The following is a 15,186-nucleotide window of genomic DNA, read 5'->3' on the forward strand; positions in this document are numbered from 1 at the left end:
GAGAGAGAATCTCAAGTAGGCTCCACACCCAGCACAGAGCCTGATGCAGGGCTTGCTATCACAACCCTGAGATCATGACCTAAGCTGAAATCAAAAGTCAGGCGCTCAACCGACTGAGCCACCCAGGCATTCCTAGCTTTACTTTGAATTCTAGGAGCTATTCTGTCTTGCTTAAGGTCATGTTAAGTGGAGAAGTCAGGATTTGAATCCAAGTGTGATTTGAGAGCCCAGACTCCCAGCCACCTACACTAATTGAAATGCAGCCAGGACATACTGAAAGGAGACATTCACATTAGGTCCATTTTTGACTTCATAAGATATTTTCAATCTCAAGAGGGGACCATTTCTTCTCCATGTGTTCCACAATGAAAAACAAGCTGCAAAATGTAAATGCTTTTCTCTTGCCTCCGTGTGGTAAATGAGAATAATTATTGTTAGTTAAGGGACGTGAATGAAATGTCTTTATCAACCACCAAGTTAAATGGAGTTTCTGTTTTTAAACCACAGAAGATAATGCTGTCTTGACAGATTGTGAGTGACAGAAAGAGAAGTGTTTTCAGCGGGATCCAAATGGAGATGTTGCCGGAGAAAGCATAAGTAGCGAAATCAGAAAGCTCCGGGGGTTTGCTATGGAGCAGTGTCATCAGTGCATCTTTCGTCTTTTGGTTCCTGACAATAAGATAATTTGGTACCTTCACATTCTTCCTGTTGATTTAAAAATGAGTGACAAAAAAAGGGGGGGTGGAGAAAGACATACCATAGATAAACCATTGTTGCTGGTGATAGATGTCAATAGTTATGGGCTTCACACCTTATTTTTGTTTATCTTTACATGGTTCTTTGATGTAATTCTAAATGTGTCATCTAATTCCTTGTTATTATCATTGGTACCCCTCTTCATCCATTCAGATTCCCCTCCTCTTTATCTCTGTGTATACACACACACACACACACACACACACACACACTCTTACTCACTCTCTCAGCCACACATACATACATCTCTCTCTTGAATGCAACTGCACAGAAAAATGTACCTGTCTGTTGAGAGGACAGTGCCATCTGGAATTTCACCCATTGGCTTTGTGGTGAATGTGGATAAACATCTCTAAAGCAGAGGTCTCTCTCTTTTTATGTGGTGGAAGTCCCTGGCAGGCTGGGAATCTCCTCAGTCTCTGTCATTCCAAGCCATTCCATTGAAGGTGGAATCCTTGGGGAAAATCTTTCTGGGAGGGTGACTACTCCTTGCACATTCTACTGAAGTGTGATAAAAGTCAACAACAGAAGTGGCTTTGATAACAATCCTTGGCTGCAAACATGAGTTCTTGGAATTTTCAAAGAGTCTTAAGAGTTACCTGTCCAAGTGATTCTCAGACTTGAGACTAGTAAAACCTTACCCCCTAAAATTAAGGACTGACTTTACTTTGTAAACTTCTAGTTTTGCCCCCTAAAAAAGGATATGAAGAGAAATCTATCACTCAGTATTCTTTCAGAAAAGATAGGCCATTTAGATACTAAAAGAGTAGAAGGCATAATCTTAAAATTTAAATTATCAGATATGTTTAGCTTTATAGAAACCTCACAGTTTTGTGCTTGTTTTTGTCATTTTGTTACCCATGAGTGAAAACTTCATCATGGGTTGGTGTTAGTGGTGTTAGCCTTTTAACTGGATTTTAGGAACCACTGATTTAGTCCAACCTTCATCTGATACTTGAAGAAAAAAAGATTTCTTCTTTTTTTAAAAAAAGATTTTATTTATTTTGAGAGAGAGAGAGAGAAAGAGAGAGAGAGCACAATCAGGGGCTAGAAGGGGGAAGCAGAGGCAGAGAGACAGAAACCCACACTCCACACCAACCGCAGGAGCCTGATGTGGCGCTTAATCTCACAACCCTGAGATCATGACCTGAGCTGAAATTAAGAGTTGAGTGCTTAGCTGACTGAACCACCTAGGTTCAGTCCCTCTAAAGATTTCTGCCAAAGGAATAGTCCCTCTAAAGATTTCTGCCAAAGGAATAGTCCACTTTGTACTTGAATACGTCCAATGAAGTGGAACTTGCTATTTATAAAAACAATCCATTCTGTCTTTGGACAGCACTGTTGAAACTTCTCATGTCAAATGGAAATCTGTGTACTTGTAGATTCTTTTACTTCTTGGTTATGTGGGGATGATTTGGAGCCTGAGTAGAAAAAAGATGGAGCCTCCTTATGCACAGGGAATCTTTCAGTGGACAATCATTGTCATAGTGGCCATTCTTGTCTCTCCTTACCTCAGAGCTATGGTCTCCACCCCTGTAGCTATTCCTTCTGTTTTCTGATTATGTGCTTACATTTAAAAAATTATTTTATTAAAATTTCTTTTTTATTTAAGTATAGTTGACATACAGTGTTACAGTAGTTTTGGGTGTACAACATAGTGATTCAATATCTCTGTAAGTTAAGCTATGCTCAGCACAAGTATAGCTACCATCTCCTACTATACAACACTATTACAATATCATTGACTATTTTCCCTATGCTCTGCTCTTTATTCCTGTGACTTCTTTGCTCCATAACTGGAAGCCTGTATCTCCACTCCCCTTCATCCATTTTGCCCATCCCCCTACCATGCCTCTCGTCCGGCAAATGTTAGTTTGTTCTCTGCATTTATAGGTCTTAGTCTGCTTTTTCTTTGTTTATTCATTTATTTTGTTTTTTTAGACTCTGCATATGAGTGAAACCATATGGTATTTGTCTTTTTCAGTCTGACTTATTTCACTAACATAATACCCTCTAGGTCCATCTATGTTGTTACAAATAATAAGATATCATCCTTTCTTATGGCCACATAATATTCTATTTTATATATATATATAATCAAATAATATTCTATTATATATATATATACACACACAATTTCAAATTAGTGTTTTGTTTTCTTTGGGTAGATACCCAGTAGTGAAGTTATTGAATCATATGGTATTTCTATTTTTTTTTTTAAGATTTTTTAAAAAAATTTATTTATTTGACAGACAGAACACAAGTAGGCAGAGAAGCAGGCAGAGAGAGAGAAGGAAGCAGGCTCCCTGCCGAGCAGAGAGCCCAATGTGGGGCTCAATCCCAGGACCCTGAGATCATGACCTGAGCTGAAGGCAGAGGCTTTAACCCACTGAGCCACCCAGGTGCCCCAAACTTTACCACTTTAATCATTTCTATAGCTCTGTGGCATTAAGTACATTCATATTGCTGTGCAACCCTTACCACCTTCCATCTCCAGAGCTTCTTTAAACTTCTTCAACTGAAACTCTGTACCAATTCAACCATAAATCCCCATTATACCCTCTCTGTAGCACATTGCAACCACCATTCTACTTTCTGCCTCTATAAGTTGACTACTGTGGGGACTTCATATATGTAGAATCATAGAACATTTGTCCTTTTGTGACTGGCTTATTTTACTCAATATAATGTCTTCAAGGTTCAACCAGGTTATAGTATTTATCAAAATTCCCTTCCTTTTTAAGGTTCAATATATCCCATTGTATTTATATACCACATTTAGTTTACCTGTTCATCTGTTGATTAATAGATGAATAAATGTTGAGTTGCCTGATTGTGTGCTCTTGAATGTGCATACGCCTGTCTGTCAAAACCTATTTCCCATTGCTGGGCTTAGAGCTATATAAACCATTTCAGGACTGGTTTGCTGGCTCCAGGTAGCAAATAGAGTCATTCTACAAGCATGTGTGAATTGCATATTATGTACAGATCCATTAGGCACTATGAGCCCTGCTGAAATGAGTCAGCTCTGTGTCTAGTCCTTGGTTTAATCCTTAAGTGTAGTGGATGGATACACATATTTCTTTTCTTTTAATAGATGTTTTTTTAACTTTATGAATCATGGAACTGATTGTTCCTTTCTTTGTAGTGGATGTTAGAAAGCACAAGTCAAATTTAGCAAGTATACAGGGCTTCAGAGCATGAATGTGAAAACTCATTTCATTTGTTTATTTTTAATGTAGGCTCCACACCCAGTGTGGGGCTTGAACTCCCGACCTTGAGATCAAGAGTCGCATATTCTACCAACTGAACCGGCCAGGCCCCAAGGGTAGACACTTCTAAATTGCGTTGTGGACAGTGTCATTAGAGAATCAAAGAGGACTGGATGCTAGAATTGAGACGAAGCACGTAGTAATTCCAGCTGCGAAGATCAGGTCACTCTCTCTAGGGGGACGTTCTGCTCCTGGGATTCAGGAAAAGTATATCTCTGTTGACGTGTAGAAACACAGAGAAGGTATTCCTGGTGGAGGACGCAGTATGAGCCAAAGAACACAGTATGAAAGTGTAGGGCATGCTCCACACTGTTGCCCTATTTATTGGCTTTCGGCTGCCCCACAGGATATTTGCACAGTCGTGCCCTGGTACTAATCCATGGCCTCTGTTGTTTTCTTTTGTCTGTGGCACGGTGAATTATCTTTTATTCTGAGATTTTGTGCTTCCTCTCATTTGGGGAAATTAAAATTAAAATTAATTAAAATTAAAATGATGAGGATGATAAATGATAGTTTTATTTTGTTTTTGTGTTCTAATTGGTCAAGTAAAAATTTGGTGACTCAGACTGCTGTCTGTTTTTAATGTAATTCTTCTGGAGTGGTAAAGGGAACAAGGCTATATGTAATGAATGTAGCAAATGTCTATTAAAGAATTAAAGAAGGGGCATAGCCAACTGTTGTTACAACAGTAAGAACAACAAATACTCATGAAGTGGCAGTACCCTGATAAGCCTTTTATAGTTGTTGGCTCATTTTATACTCACAACAAACTAAAGGAGGTATAAAGAAAAATACTATCCCTATTTTAGATGAGAGAACTGAGCCTCAAAAGATAAAGTAATCTCCAAATGTCACATGGCTCATAAATCATTGAGCTAGAGAACGGACCCAATAGTCTGACCCAAGAACCTTTCACACCATGCTGTCTACCTCTCCTTTGGAAGTCTTCTATCAGCCTTCCAAGGATTGAATGAAAGTTATTTTTGTTTGTTTGTTTGTTTCTGTCTCAGAAATTGTCTTAGAACCACAGGTTCAGTAAATACTCCCAATAACAAATAATGATGAAATAGTAAGCTAGGGGCATATGCACTGATGCCAATTATGTTGTATGCGGGAATCCTTCTCCTTTCTCATCCAAGGCTTCTGTTTCTTCTTCTATTGCTGGTATTCCCCCATGTCCATGACTCTTAGCCATCCCCCAATTGTAGTACATTTTAGCCCGTTCTAGCCCAGCCACCCTTAAGAGTTTCTTTGAAGTCTTTTTAACAGGTGTAAGAGGATAAGTCTCCCTTGTGGTATAGAATGCATTAATTGTATTTTGTAGTTCTTTCTCAGTTTTTTAGGTGGTGTTGGAGGAGTAGAGAGGAATTTTGAAACCAGAGTTTTTATTATGATTTTGGCTTTGGTGAATATCTTATATTCCCTTGCAAGGTGTCTTTAATGGCTCCTATGGATCACAGTTTCCAGTTGATTTTTCTCCCAAATTTTGTTTACTGGCATTATTAAATTTTTAAGGAGTGTGTCTCTACACTTTCAAAATCTCATAAAGACTTTCTGTCATCACAGGAAGCAAGGGACTCAGCTTTGATTTGCAAAATTGACTCTACAAGGTAGCATGTTGTTTTTCTATTTAGAGGACTTGAAAGCAGATTCAACAATTCAATTATATTTAATTTGTAATTAACTCCCTCCCAAGCAACTAATGGTGCATAACTTGGACACTACTGCTGTGGATGGGCAAAGACTAGAACAAAATGGCTTCTTTTAGAGAAAGCTTATCTTAGATAGGGTCTCTATAACTATAGTAGCACTTCTTGTTCTGACTTCTGGCTCCAAAACTAAACCCTTCTCTGGGAACTGCCTCCTGATTCATAAAAGTGAGCCACCAGCAACTGAGACAGTGATATTTGACCCCATTACTTGGGATAGAGATAACTGGGTAAAGGTAGGCATATGACTGTGTTTTGCCAGTCAGATGATCTCTCTTAAGAATTTGGAATTTTGAACTGAGAGGAAAAAGTAGAATTGATGGTATTCTAGTCTCTTTTGGCAGTGTTCTAGAGAAAGGTCTTGAAGCTGCTCTCTCCTAATCTTCTAGAGATATCTTGATTCCTATTTTTCATCAAGCTCAATTTTTTAATTCTTCCTGTAATTTTGTGAAGTGCTACAGTATCCTTCCTCTTATCTTTGAGCAGACTTGTTAGACATCGTCTGTATTTCTTGCCACCAAACTTACCCAATAGAGAAATCAAATAAACTTACTCTTTTTTTTTAAAGATTGTATTTATTTATTTGAGAGCAAGAGAGATAGTGAGAGAGAGAGCATGAGCAATGGGGAGAGGGAGAAGCTGGCTCCCCCCTGAGCAGGGAGGCTGACATGGGGCTTGATCCCAAGACTCTGAGATCATGATCTGAGCTAAGGCAGATGCTTAACCTACTGAGCTACTGGGTGCCCTTGAATAAACTTATTCTTTATCAAATTTTTTAATGCAAGTGATAAGGGCTGCATCTACTTGTTGGTAATTATGATCATATATTTAATTGTGTGTGTGTTTGTCAGTATGTATGTCTATGTGTGTTTGATTGAATGATTTAGTATTTTACCAGGTGCTCTAGACTATTATTATTTTCATCATTGTTATCATGAGCATCATTGTAATCATAGTAGCTCTTGTTTACAGAGCACTTTCTATGATCACTGTATTAAACACTTTGCATACAAAATAACATTTATTATATAATTACAAAATACTACCAAATGGATATTATCATTATCATCGTTTTATAGGTTGGGAAGGTGAGGCTGAGAATGTTGCTTACAGTTATGTATCTAGAAAGTGACATAGCAACAATTTGAGTCCAAGTTTGTTACACTCCAAAGGAAGATGATACTCTTTATGTTTTTCATTGTAATATAGAGACATAGTTCTGCTCCAAAGATATTATATTCCTGGTTGATTGTTTTCTTTATTTTGAATGTGGAAATGAGATGGGGATAACATTGTACTTTCGGGAAATTTAATACTCTACTTTTTTTTGGCTTAATTTTATTATCCTTTGTTTTATGTAGATTATAATGTTTGATGAGGGCAAGGGTCAGGCAGGCAGGGCACAAAGTAGATAAATTGTCTCAAGAAGGCCTCTTTGGGAAAATGATGTTGAAACTGAGACAGAATGGTAAAGTAAGACAGTTTTACAAAGATCAGGGACAGGGTGTTCCAGGGAAGGGGAAAAGCAACTCTGAAAATACATTTGGGAATGAACTCCGTGAGGTTAGAGTGACAAAAAATAGATACATAAGTGTTGAGCAAGGCAGTGAATGGTAAGACACAACAGAGCAGAAGGCTGGGACTGGATCAGTATAGGCCATAGCAGGGAATATGCATTTTATTATAAGCACAGTGGGTTAACCATTCACAGACTTAGGGGAGAGGAATAATATGATTTGTTTTATATTATAAAGGATTAATTTTTTGCTCTGGTAATGGTAGAGTAGCCAACAACCCTCCACAGAAATGTTATACAAAATGAGGAGAAAATATTTATTTAAAGGCATTGAAGAGCTACCAGGGCTTGAGCATCCAGAATCCTGGAGAGAGGAAGTGCACTGAAGGGAACTCAGTATTTTCACTGTTTTTCTCTATGAAGCATTTATAGATTTATAAATGATAAAGCTCTGAGAAGCTAAAAAGCCCAATAGAAAACAGCAGCTAAGAGATTGGGAAAATTGAACAGAGATTTTGGCAGTCCTAATGATGCAAAAATTGTAAACAAAATAATAGAAGACTGACCAATGTATATAAAAGAGAATATGTCATGAGCAAGTTGTATTTATCATAGGAGTGAGAGGTTGGATAACATTAAAAAAATCAAATGATATAATAAATAAAAATCATATAATCATCTTAATTAGAAATGCATTTGATAAAATTTACGTTTAATCCTGATGAAAATGTTTGGCAAACTAGGAATACAACTAAACATCTTTAATAAAGAATATCTGCAAATAAGATGAACCCAAAGAAATGTACACCAAAACACATTATAATTAAAATGTCAAAAGTTAAAGACAGGGAGAATCTTAAAAATGGCATGAAAAAAAACCCCAACCTGTTAACATTCGAGGTAAACCCTATATGACTATGAATAGATTTATCAGCAGAAACATTGTGGGCCAGAAGGAAATGGCACAATATATTCAAAGTGCTGAAAGATAAAAATTTCCAATCAAGAATACTCTATCCAGCATAGTTATCATTCACAACTGGAAGAGAGATAGAGTTTCCCAGATAAGCTAGAAGAGTTCATTATCACTAAACTGGCCTCACAAGAAATGTTAATGGGAATTCTTTAGGCTGTAAAGAAAACGTATGAGAGTATAAATCTCACTGGTAAAGGTAAATATAGACTAAAGTTAGTGGATAAATTACTTGCAAATCTTATATGGCTAAAAAACAAAAGTGGTAAAATAACTGTAACTACAATAATTAATTAAGGAATACATGAGATACAAGAATGTAAAATGTGACATCAGACACAGGATGTGGTAGAGAAAGAAGTCAAAACGCAGAGCTTTAGAATGTGTTTAAACTTATAATCAACTTAACGTAGTCCGTAGTATTGTTTTATGTAACCACAAAACAAAAACCTATAGTAGATACATAAAAGATGATGAGAAAGAAATCTAAGCGTACCACTAAAGAAAGTCATCAAACCGCAAAAGAAAATGGGCCACCTGGATGGTTCAGTCAGTTAAGTGTCTGCCTTCGGCTCTGGTCATGATTCCAGGGTCCTGGAATCAAGCCCCGCCTTGGGCTTCCTGCTCAGTGGGCATTCTGCCTCTCTCTCTCTCTCTCTGTCCTTTCACCCCACTTGTGTGTTCTCTCTTTCTCAGATAAATTAAAATCTTAAAAAAAAGAAAAAAACACAAAGGAAGAAAGCAAGAGAAGAAAGATACAGAGAAAGTACAAAACAGCTAGAAAAAAATGAACCAAGTGGCAGTAAGTATGTGCCTATCAATAGTTAACTTTAAATGTACATGGACTAGAGACACCTGGGTGGCTGAGTTGGTTAAGCATCTGCCTTCTGCTCAGGTCATGATCCCAGGGTCCTGGGATCGAGTCCTGCATTGGGCTCCCTGCTCCACAGAGAGCCTGTTTCTCCCTCTCCCTCTGCTACTCCTCCTGCTTGTGCTTTCCCTCTCTGTGTTAAATAAATAAATAAAATCTTTAAAAAATGTACATGGACTAAATTCTCTAATCATAAGATATAGACTGGCTGAATGGACAAAAAACATAAACGAAAACAAAAAACCAACAAGACCCATCTATATGTTGCCTAAAAGAGACTCATTTGAAAGGTAAGGACATACACAGTTGAAAGTAAAAAGATGGAAAAAGATATTCCATGCAAATGGAAGCCAAAAGAAGGCTGAGGTAGCTATTATGTCAGACAGAATAAACTTGTAGAAGAGACAAAATGACAGAGTTCAATCCAACAAAAGTATACAATATTTATAAATATTTATGCACCTGATATAGGAGCACCTTAATATATAAAGCGAGAAACAGCGAGCAATAAAACAGCTGGCAATGGATAGACTATTCAGACTGTAAAGTAATACGGAAACACCAGCTTTGAATGACAAATTAGACCAAATGAATTAATAGATACATAAAGAACATTTCATCCCCAAACAGTAGAATATACATTCTTTTTCAAATGCACATGAAACATTCTTCAAGATAGATTACATGTTAGGTCACAAAACAAGTTTTAATAAATTTAGGAATATTGTAATTATATCAAGCATCTTTTGTGTATGGTGACAAGTATTAACCAGACTTTTATGATGATTATTTTACAATATATACAAGTATTGAATCATTAGGATATACACCTGAAACTAATATATGCCAATTATACCTCAATAAAATAGATCTGTAAAGAAAATCCACAGCAAACATCACACTGAAGTGAACTATTGAGAGCTTTATCCTGAAATTAAGGATAAGAAATGGGTGACAGTTATCACCCCTTCTTTTCAGCATTACACTGGAGGTCTTAGTGAAGTCAGTGAGTTTAGGAAAAAAAAAAACCTATAAGGACTGGAAACAAAGAAATAAAATTATATTATCTGCAAAGATATAATTATATAAATTTAACAAATGTATATAGCAAGTCTGCTGGATACAAAGTCTATAAAATATATTTTGTATATATTAGCAACAAAGAATTGCAAAATGAAATTTTAAAAAGATAGCATTTAATGGGGTATCTGGCTGGCTTAGTCAGTGGAGTTTGTGACTCTTGATCTTGAGGTTGTCGGTTTGAGCCCCATGTTGGGTGTAGAGATTACTAAAATCTTTGAAAACATAAAACAAAATTAAAAAAAATGGAAATAGCATTAAAATAATAGCATTTAAAATAAATCATACAACATATAAAAAAAGACTGTAAACTCTGACCAAATTGTATTTCCAAATAGTATGAGTTGAAATAAATAGATTTCTGTATCCCCTGTTTACCCTACACTGTATACAAATAAACTTGAAATATGTTACAGATAAAAATATAAGCCCTAAAAACATCTAGATGAAAACACAGAAGAAAGTTTTTGTGACCTTAGGTTAGACAAAGATTTCTTAAATGTAACATCAAAACCAAGATCCCTAAAAGGAAAAAAAGAGACAAATTGGACTTTATGAAATTTTGAAAAAATGAAAATATAAGCCACAGAATGGCATAAAATATTTGCAAATTATATCTGATCAAACATTTACATCCAGATATATAAAGAACTCTTATAAGTCAATAAGAAGAAGACAAACCAAAGTGTTTATATATGTATATTAAGGGCAAATAAGCATGTGAAAATATGCTCATTATCACTAGGGATGTGTAAATTGAAACCAAAAGGATATGTCAATTCACTGGAATGACTAAAATAAAAAAATAATAATAAAAAGTGCTGGTGAAGAAATGGAGAAGTTGCTAGATTTATCCATTGCTGGTGGGAATGTAAATAGTATAGCCACTCTGGAAAACAGGAACAGTTTTTAATAAAGTTCAACACATATTTATTATGTAACCAAACAATTTCATTTCTAGTTATTGAACTAAAAAGTTACATAGAAACAAATATATGTCTACACAAAGACTTGTGCATGAACACTCATAATGTCATTCATAATGGCCCCAAGCTAGAAGCAATCCATGTATCTATGAAGTGGTTAGTAGATAAACAAAAACTGGTATAGTTATACATAGGAGTGCTACTCAACAGTTTTATAAACGAATAAATTACTGGTTTATGAAACAATTGGGATATACTTGAAAAATATTATGCTAAGTGAAAAAATATAGACACAAAACATATGATTCCATTTTGATGAAATTTCTAAAAAAGGCAAAACTATAAAGATGGAAAGTATCTTTGTTTTTGCCTACTGTGGGAGTAGGGATTAACTGTAAATGAGCATGTGGTAACATTTTGGGTTAATAAAAGTGTTCAAATAGTAGATTGTGGTTATGTTTGCACAACTGTATAATTTGCTAAATCTCATAAAACTGTACCCTTGAAATGGGCAAACTTCATGGTATATAAATTTTGCCTCAATAAACCATGTTTAAAGTTACCATTTAAAAGCACATAAAATATTAAAAATAAGAATAAATCTAACAAAGGGTGTATTAGATGTCTACAGAGAAATATTATTGGGAGAAATTAAAGATAATGTAAATAAATGGAATGACATAATATATTCATGTATTGGCTGGCTCAGTATCATCAAGAGGTCAGTTCTCTTCAAATTGATCTCAAAATTCAGTGAAGTCCTGGCCAAAATATCAGAGTACAAATGGCTCAGAATAGGTAAAATAAGTGAAGAAGAATTAGAACAAAGTTGGAGGATTTAAACAATGAGATATCCATATATTATAAAGTTATAATAATTAGGTTAGTGTTGTATTACTCAAGGATAAACAAATAGATCAGTGGAACAGAATAGAGAATACAGGAAATAGAGCCATTCATATAGGGACACTTGATTTTTGAGAAAGGTGATACTGTGGAGGAGAGAGGAAAGGTTGATATTTTCATTAAATGGTGCTGAGGCAATTGGGCATTTGTGTGTGAAAAACATTCCCACATCATAAGCAAAAATAAATTCTAGCTGGATTGTTGATTTGAATGTGAGAGGTAAAACAATAAAGCATCTGTAGGTAATGCGGTAAAATATCTTAATGATTTTGGGATAGTCAGATTTTGCTTACCAAGAAGCATTATTTGTCATATGCAAAACATAGAAATTTCCTAAATATTCCTCAACCGATGAATGGGTACGTTAATGTAATGTGTCCACACAGTGGAATATGATTAAGCAAGAAAATAAATGAAGTTTTGATATGCACTCTAACATGGATGAAGCTTGAAAACCTTATGCTAAATGAAAGAAATCAGTCACAAAAAACTATAGATTATATAATTCCATTTATATGAAACATCCAGCAGAGGCAATTCAGTAGAGAAAGAAATTGGATTAGTGCTTGCTTAGGTTTGGTGAAGGTGATAGTGTTGGGAGGAATGGGAAGTGGTAGCTAGAAGCCATGTGGTTTGTTTGGGGGTGATTAGAATATTATAAAATTAGATTATTGTGTTTGTTGCACAATTCTGTGAACACACAAAAAAACTTTGAATTGTGCACTTTGAATGAATTGGATAGTTTGTGAATTATTATTTCAATAAAATTTTTTCTAGAAAATGAAAAAATGAAAAGATAAATACATTAGACTGCATTAAAATGAAAAGTTTTTACACCAAAAACACTATTAAAGGAGAGAAAAGGCAATCCACAGAATAGGAAATGATAATTGCAATATATTTGTCCTTTAAAGGTTGAGTTTCTATATGGATATCTTCTATAAATTTATAAGAAAAAGAGATAACCTGAAAGAAAAATGGGCAAGATTTGAACAAGTTCTTCACAAAAGAAGATATCCATATGGCCAATCAGTGTATGAAATGCTCCTTATTACAATTAACCATCATGGAAATGCAAAATAAAGGAACTTTGAGATACCACTGCACACATATCAGAATGACTGATAGTACCAACTGTTGACAAGGATATGAAGGAACTGGAATACTCATACAGTGCTGTATTGTTGAAAATTAATATAATCATTTTAGCAAATTGTTTGGCAATATCTGCTGAAGATGAGCAATTAAATGCCCTATGATTTTGCAGTTCTTCTGGATATATGCTCAAAACTGAGAACGTTCATAGCTCCATTACTTTTAATAGCTCTCAAATGGAACTCAGTCTGAATGGTCATCAACAGTAGAGTGAATACATAAATGGTATCATCATTCAGCAAAATATTTATAAAGCAAAGAAAATGAATTAGTTGTTTCAACTTGCAGCAACAAGGGTGAGTCTCACTAACAGAGGAAGCCAGATATGAATGTGTGTATACTGTATGCATGGCACCGTTCACATAAAATCCTAAACCATGTGAAACTGATCCATATTTGTAGAGGTCAGGATAATGGTTACCTTTGAGATAGAATGGGGGTAATTACTTGGGGGGTTATGAGGTGTCTTTCTAGGCTGTTGGTAATATTCTCTGTCTTGACTTGGGTGGAGGTTACATGGATATGTGCACTCTGTGGAAATCGATTATAACTTATGCACTTTTCCGCATGTATGTTACATTCCAATTAAGTTTTTTTTTGAGAATTGATTGGAGTGATGCAAAAGTGAGGGCAGGTTTTGGGAAATTCTTGTCATTATCCAGGTGAAATGTTGTTGTGGAAATTGGTAGTGGTGGAGGAGAAAGAAGTGGAGATTTGAGAGACAGTTAGGAAATAGCCTGGACATAGCTTGGTGATTGATTCAGTATAGGAGTGTTCTAGATTGAATGGCGTCCCTGCCAAAGATATTTGAAATCCCAACCTCCCGTTGCCTCAGAATGTGACTGTATTGGAATCATGGGCACTGCAAATGTAATTAGTTAAAATGAGGTCATATTGGAATAGGATGGGCCCTTAATACAATATGACTGGTGTCCTTCCAAGAAGAGGAGAGACACAGAGACACACAAGAGAGAATGTGGTAACAGAGGCATATAGTGACGCAGCTGCAGGCTGGCAAGTGCCAATGGTTGATGGCCACCACCAGAAGTTAAGAAAAGGAAAGAAGGTCTCTACCCAGATTCTCAGAGGGAGCATAGCCCCATGGACACCTTTGATTTAGGACTTCTTGCCTTCAGAACTGTGAGACAATACATTCCTTTCCTTTCAGCCACACTCAGTTTGTGGTATTTTGCTACGGTAGCCCTAGGAAACTAATGCAGGATGGATGGAAAGGCAATCTCTGGGTGGATGGTGCACTGAGTTGACCAAATTGAATTTTACATGGACTATCAAAGTAGAACTTGAACATTTAATTATGGGGAGATGATGCTTTTAGCAGACAGTAGAACACAATACATCAAGGATTGAGCACCTCAAGAGAGCATTTTGTTCCTTATTCTGCATTCAGCCGGGAATTCACCTAAATCTCTTTGCCCGGTCAGGGATATATCTTCTTAAAGCATTTAGAATGGCTCACAGCCTTCCTCAGAATTATTTGGAAGAATGGCAGCAGGAGAGGCAGGTTGGTATGGGCAGTTAACATGTCTCTTCTTGTTTTTTCCAACTTGTGGGGCACAGCTGGAATTAGAATCCTGGAGACACAGCCTCTCTATTTTATTATGCTTCCAGAAATCTGAATAAGGAAGCAGCGTTACTGCAGATTAGCTACATTTCCCTTTCTTTTTCTCAGTTTTGAGTAGTAGGAGATTTGCTAGGGCTTGTATTCTTTTAATGTTTTCAGGGGCAGTGGGAGATGGCTCTCTGTCAGAGGCTTCTCTCCAGGCTGCCATGAAATGAAGAGACGGCAAAGTCATATGCACTAAGTTTGGATTTCTGCCTCTTCCTCTTTATTTTTGCAGTGGCCCTTTGACAAGGCTGGTTCTCTCCTTGTTCTCTGTAGATTTTGTTCAGTAGCTGGCATGTGAATTTGAACAAACTTTCTCATTGTTTTTCTTCCTGCTGTGATAGCCTGGGGTGGGAGTGGGGGAGTTGCCCATTGATGGGAAATGCCCCACTAATCTA

The 15,186-nt window shown here is 36.2% G+C and overlaps 1 protein-coding gene across 4 annotated transcripts in view; it reads left to right on the forward strand.

Annotated features, from left to right (window-relative positions):
- FHIT (fragile histidine triad diadenosine triphosphatase) overlaps positions 1-15,186 on the forward strand; it is a 1,399,398-nt gene that overhangs the window by 91,512 nt on the left and 1,292,700 nt on the right. The window lies entirely within an intron of this gene.

The sequence above is a fragment of the Neovison vison genome, chromosome 6 (assembly GCF_020171115.1).
Source record: "Neovison vison isolate M4711 chromosome 6, ASM_NN_V1, whole genome shotgun sequence".
In the NCBI taxonomy this organism is placed as follows: Eukaryota; Metazoa; Chordata; class Mammalia; order Carnivora; family Mustelidae; genus Neogale; species Neogale vison.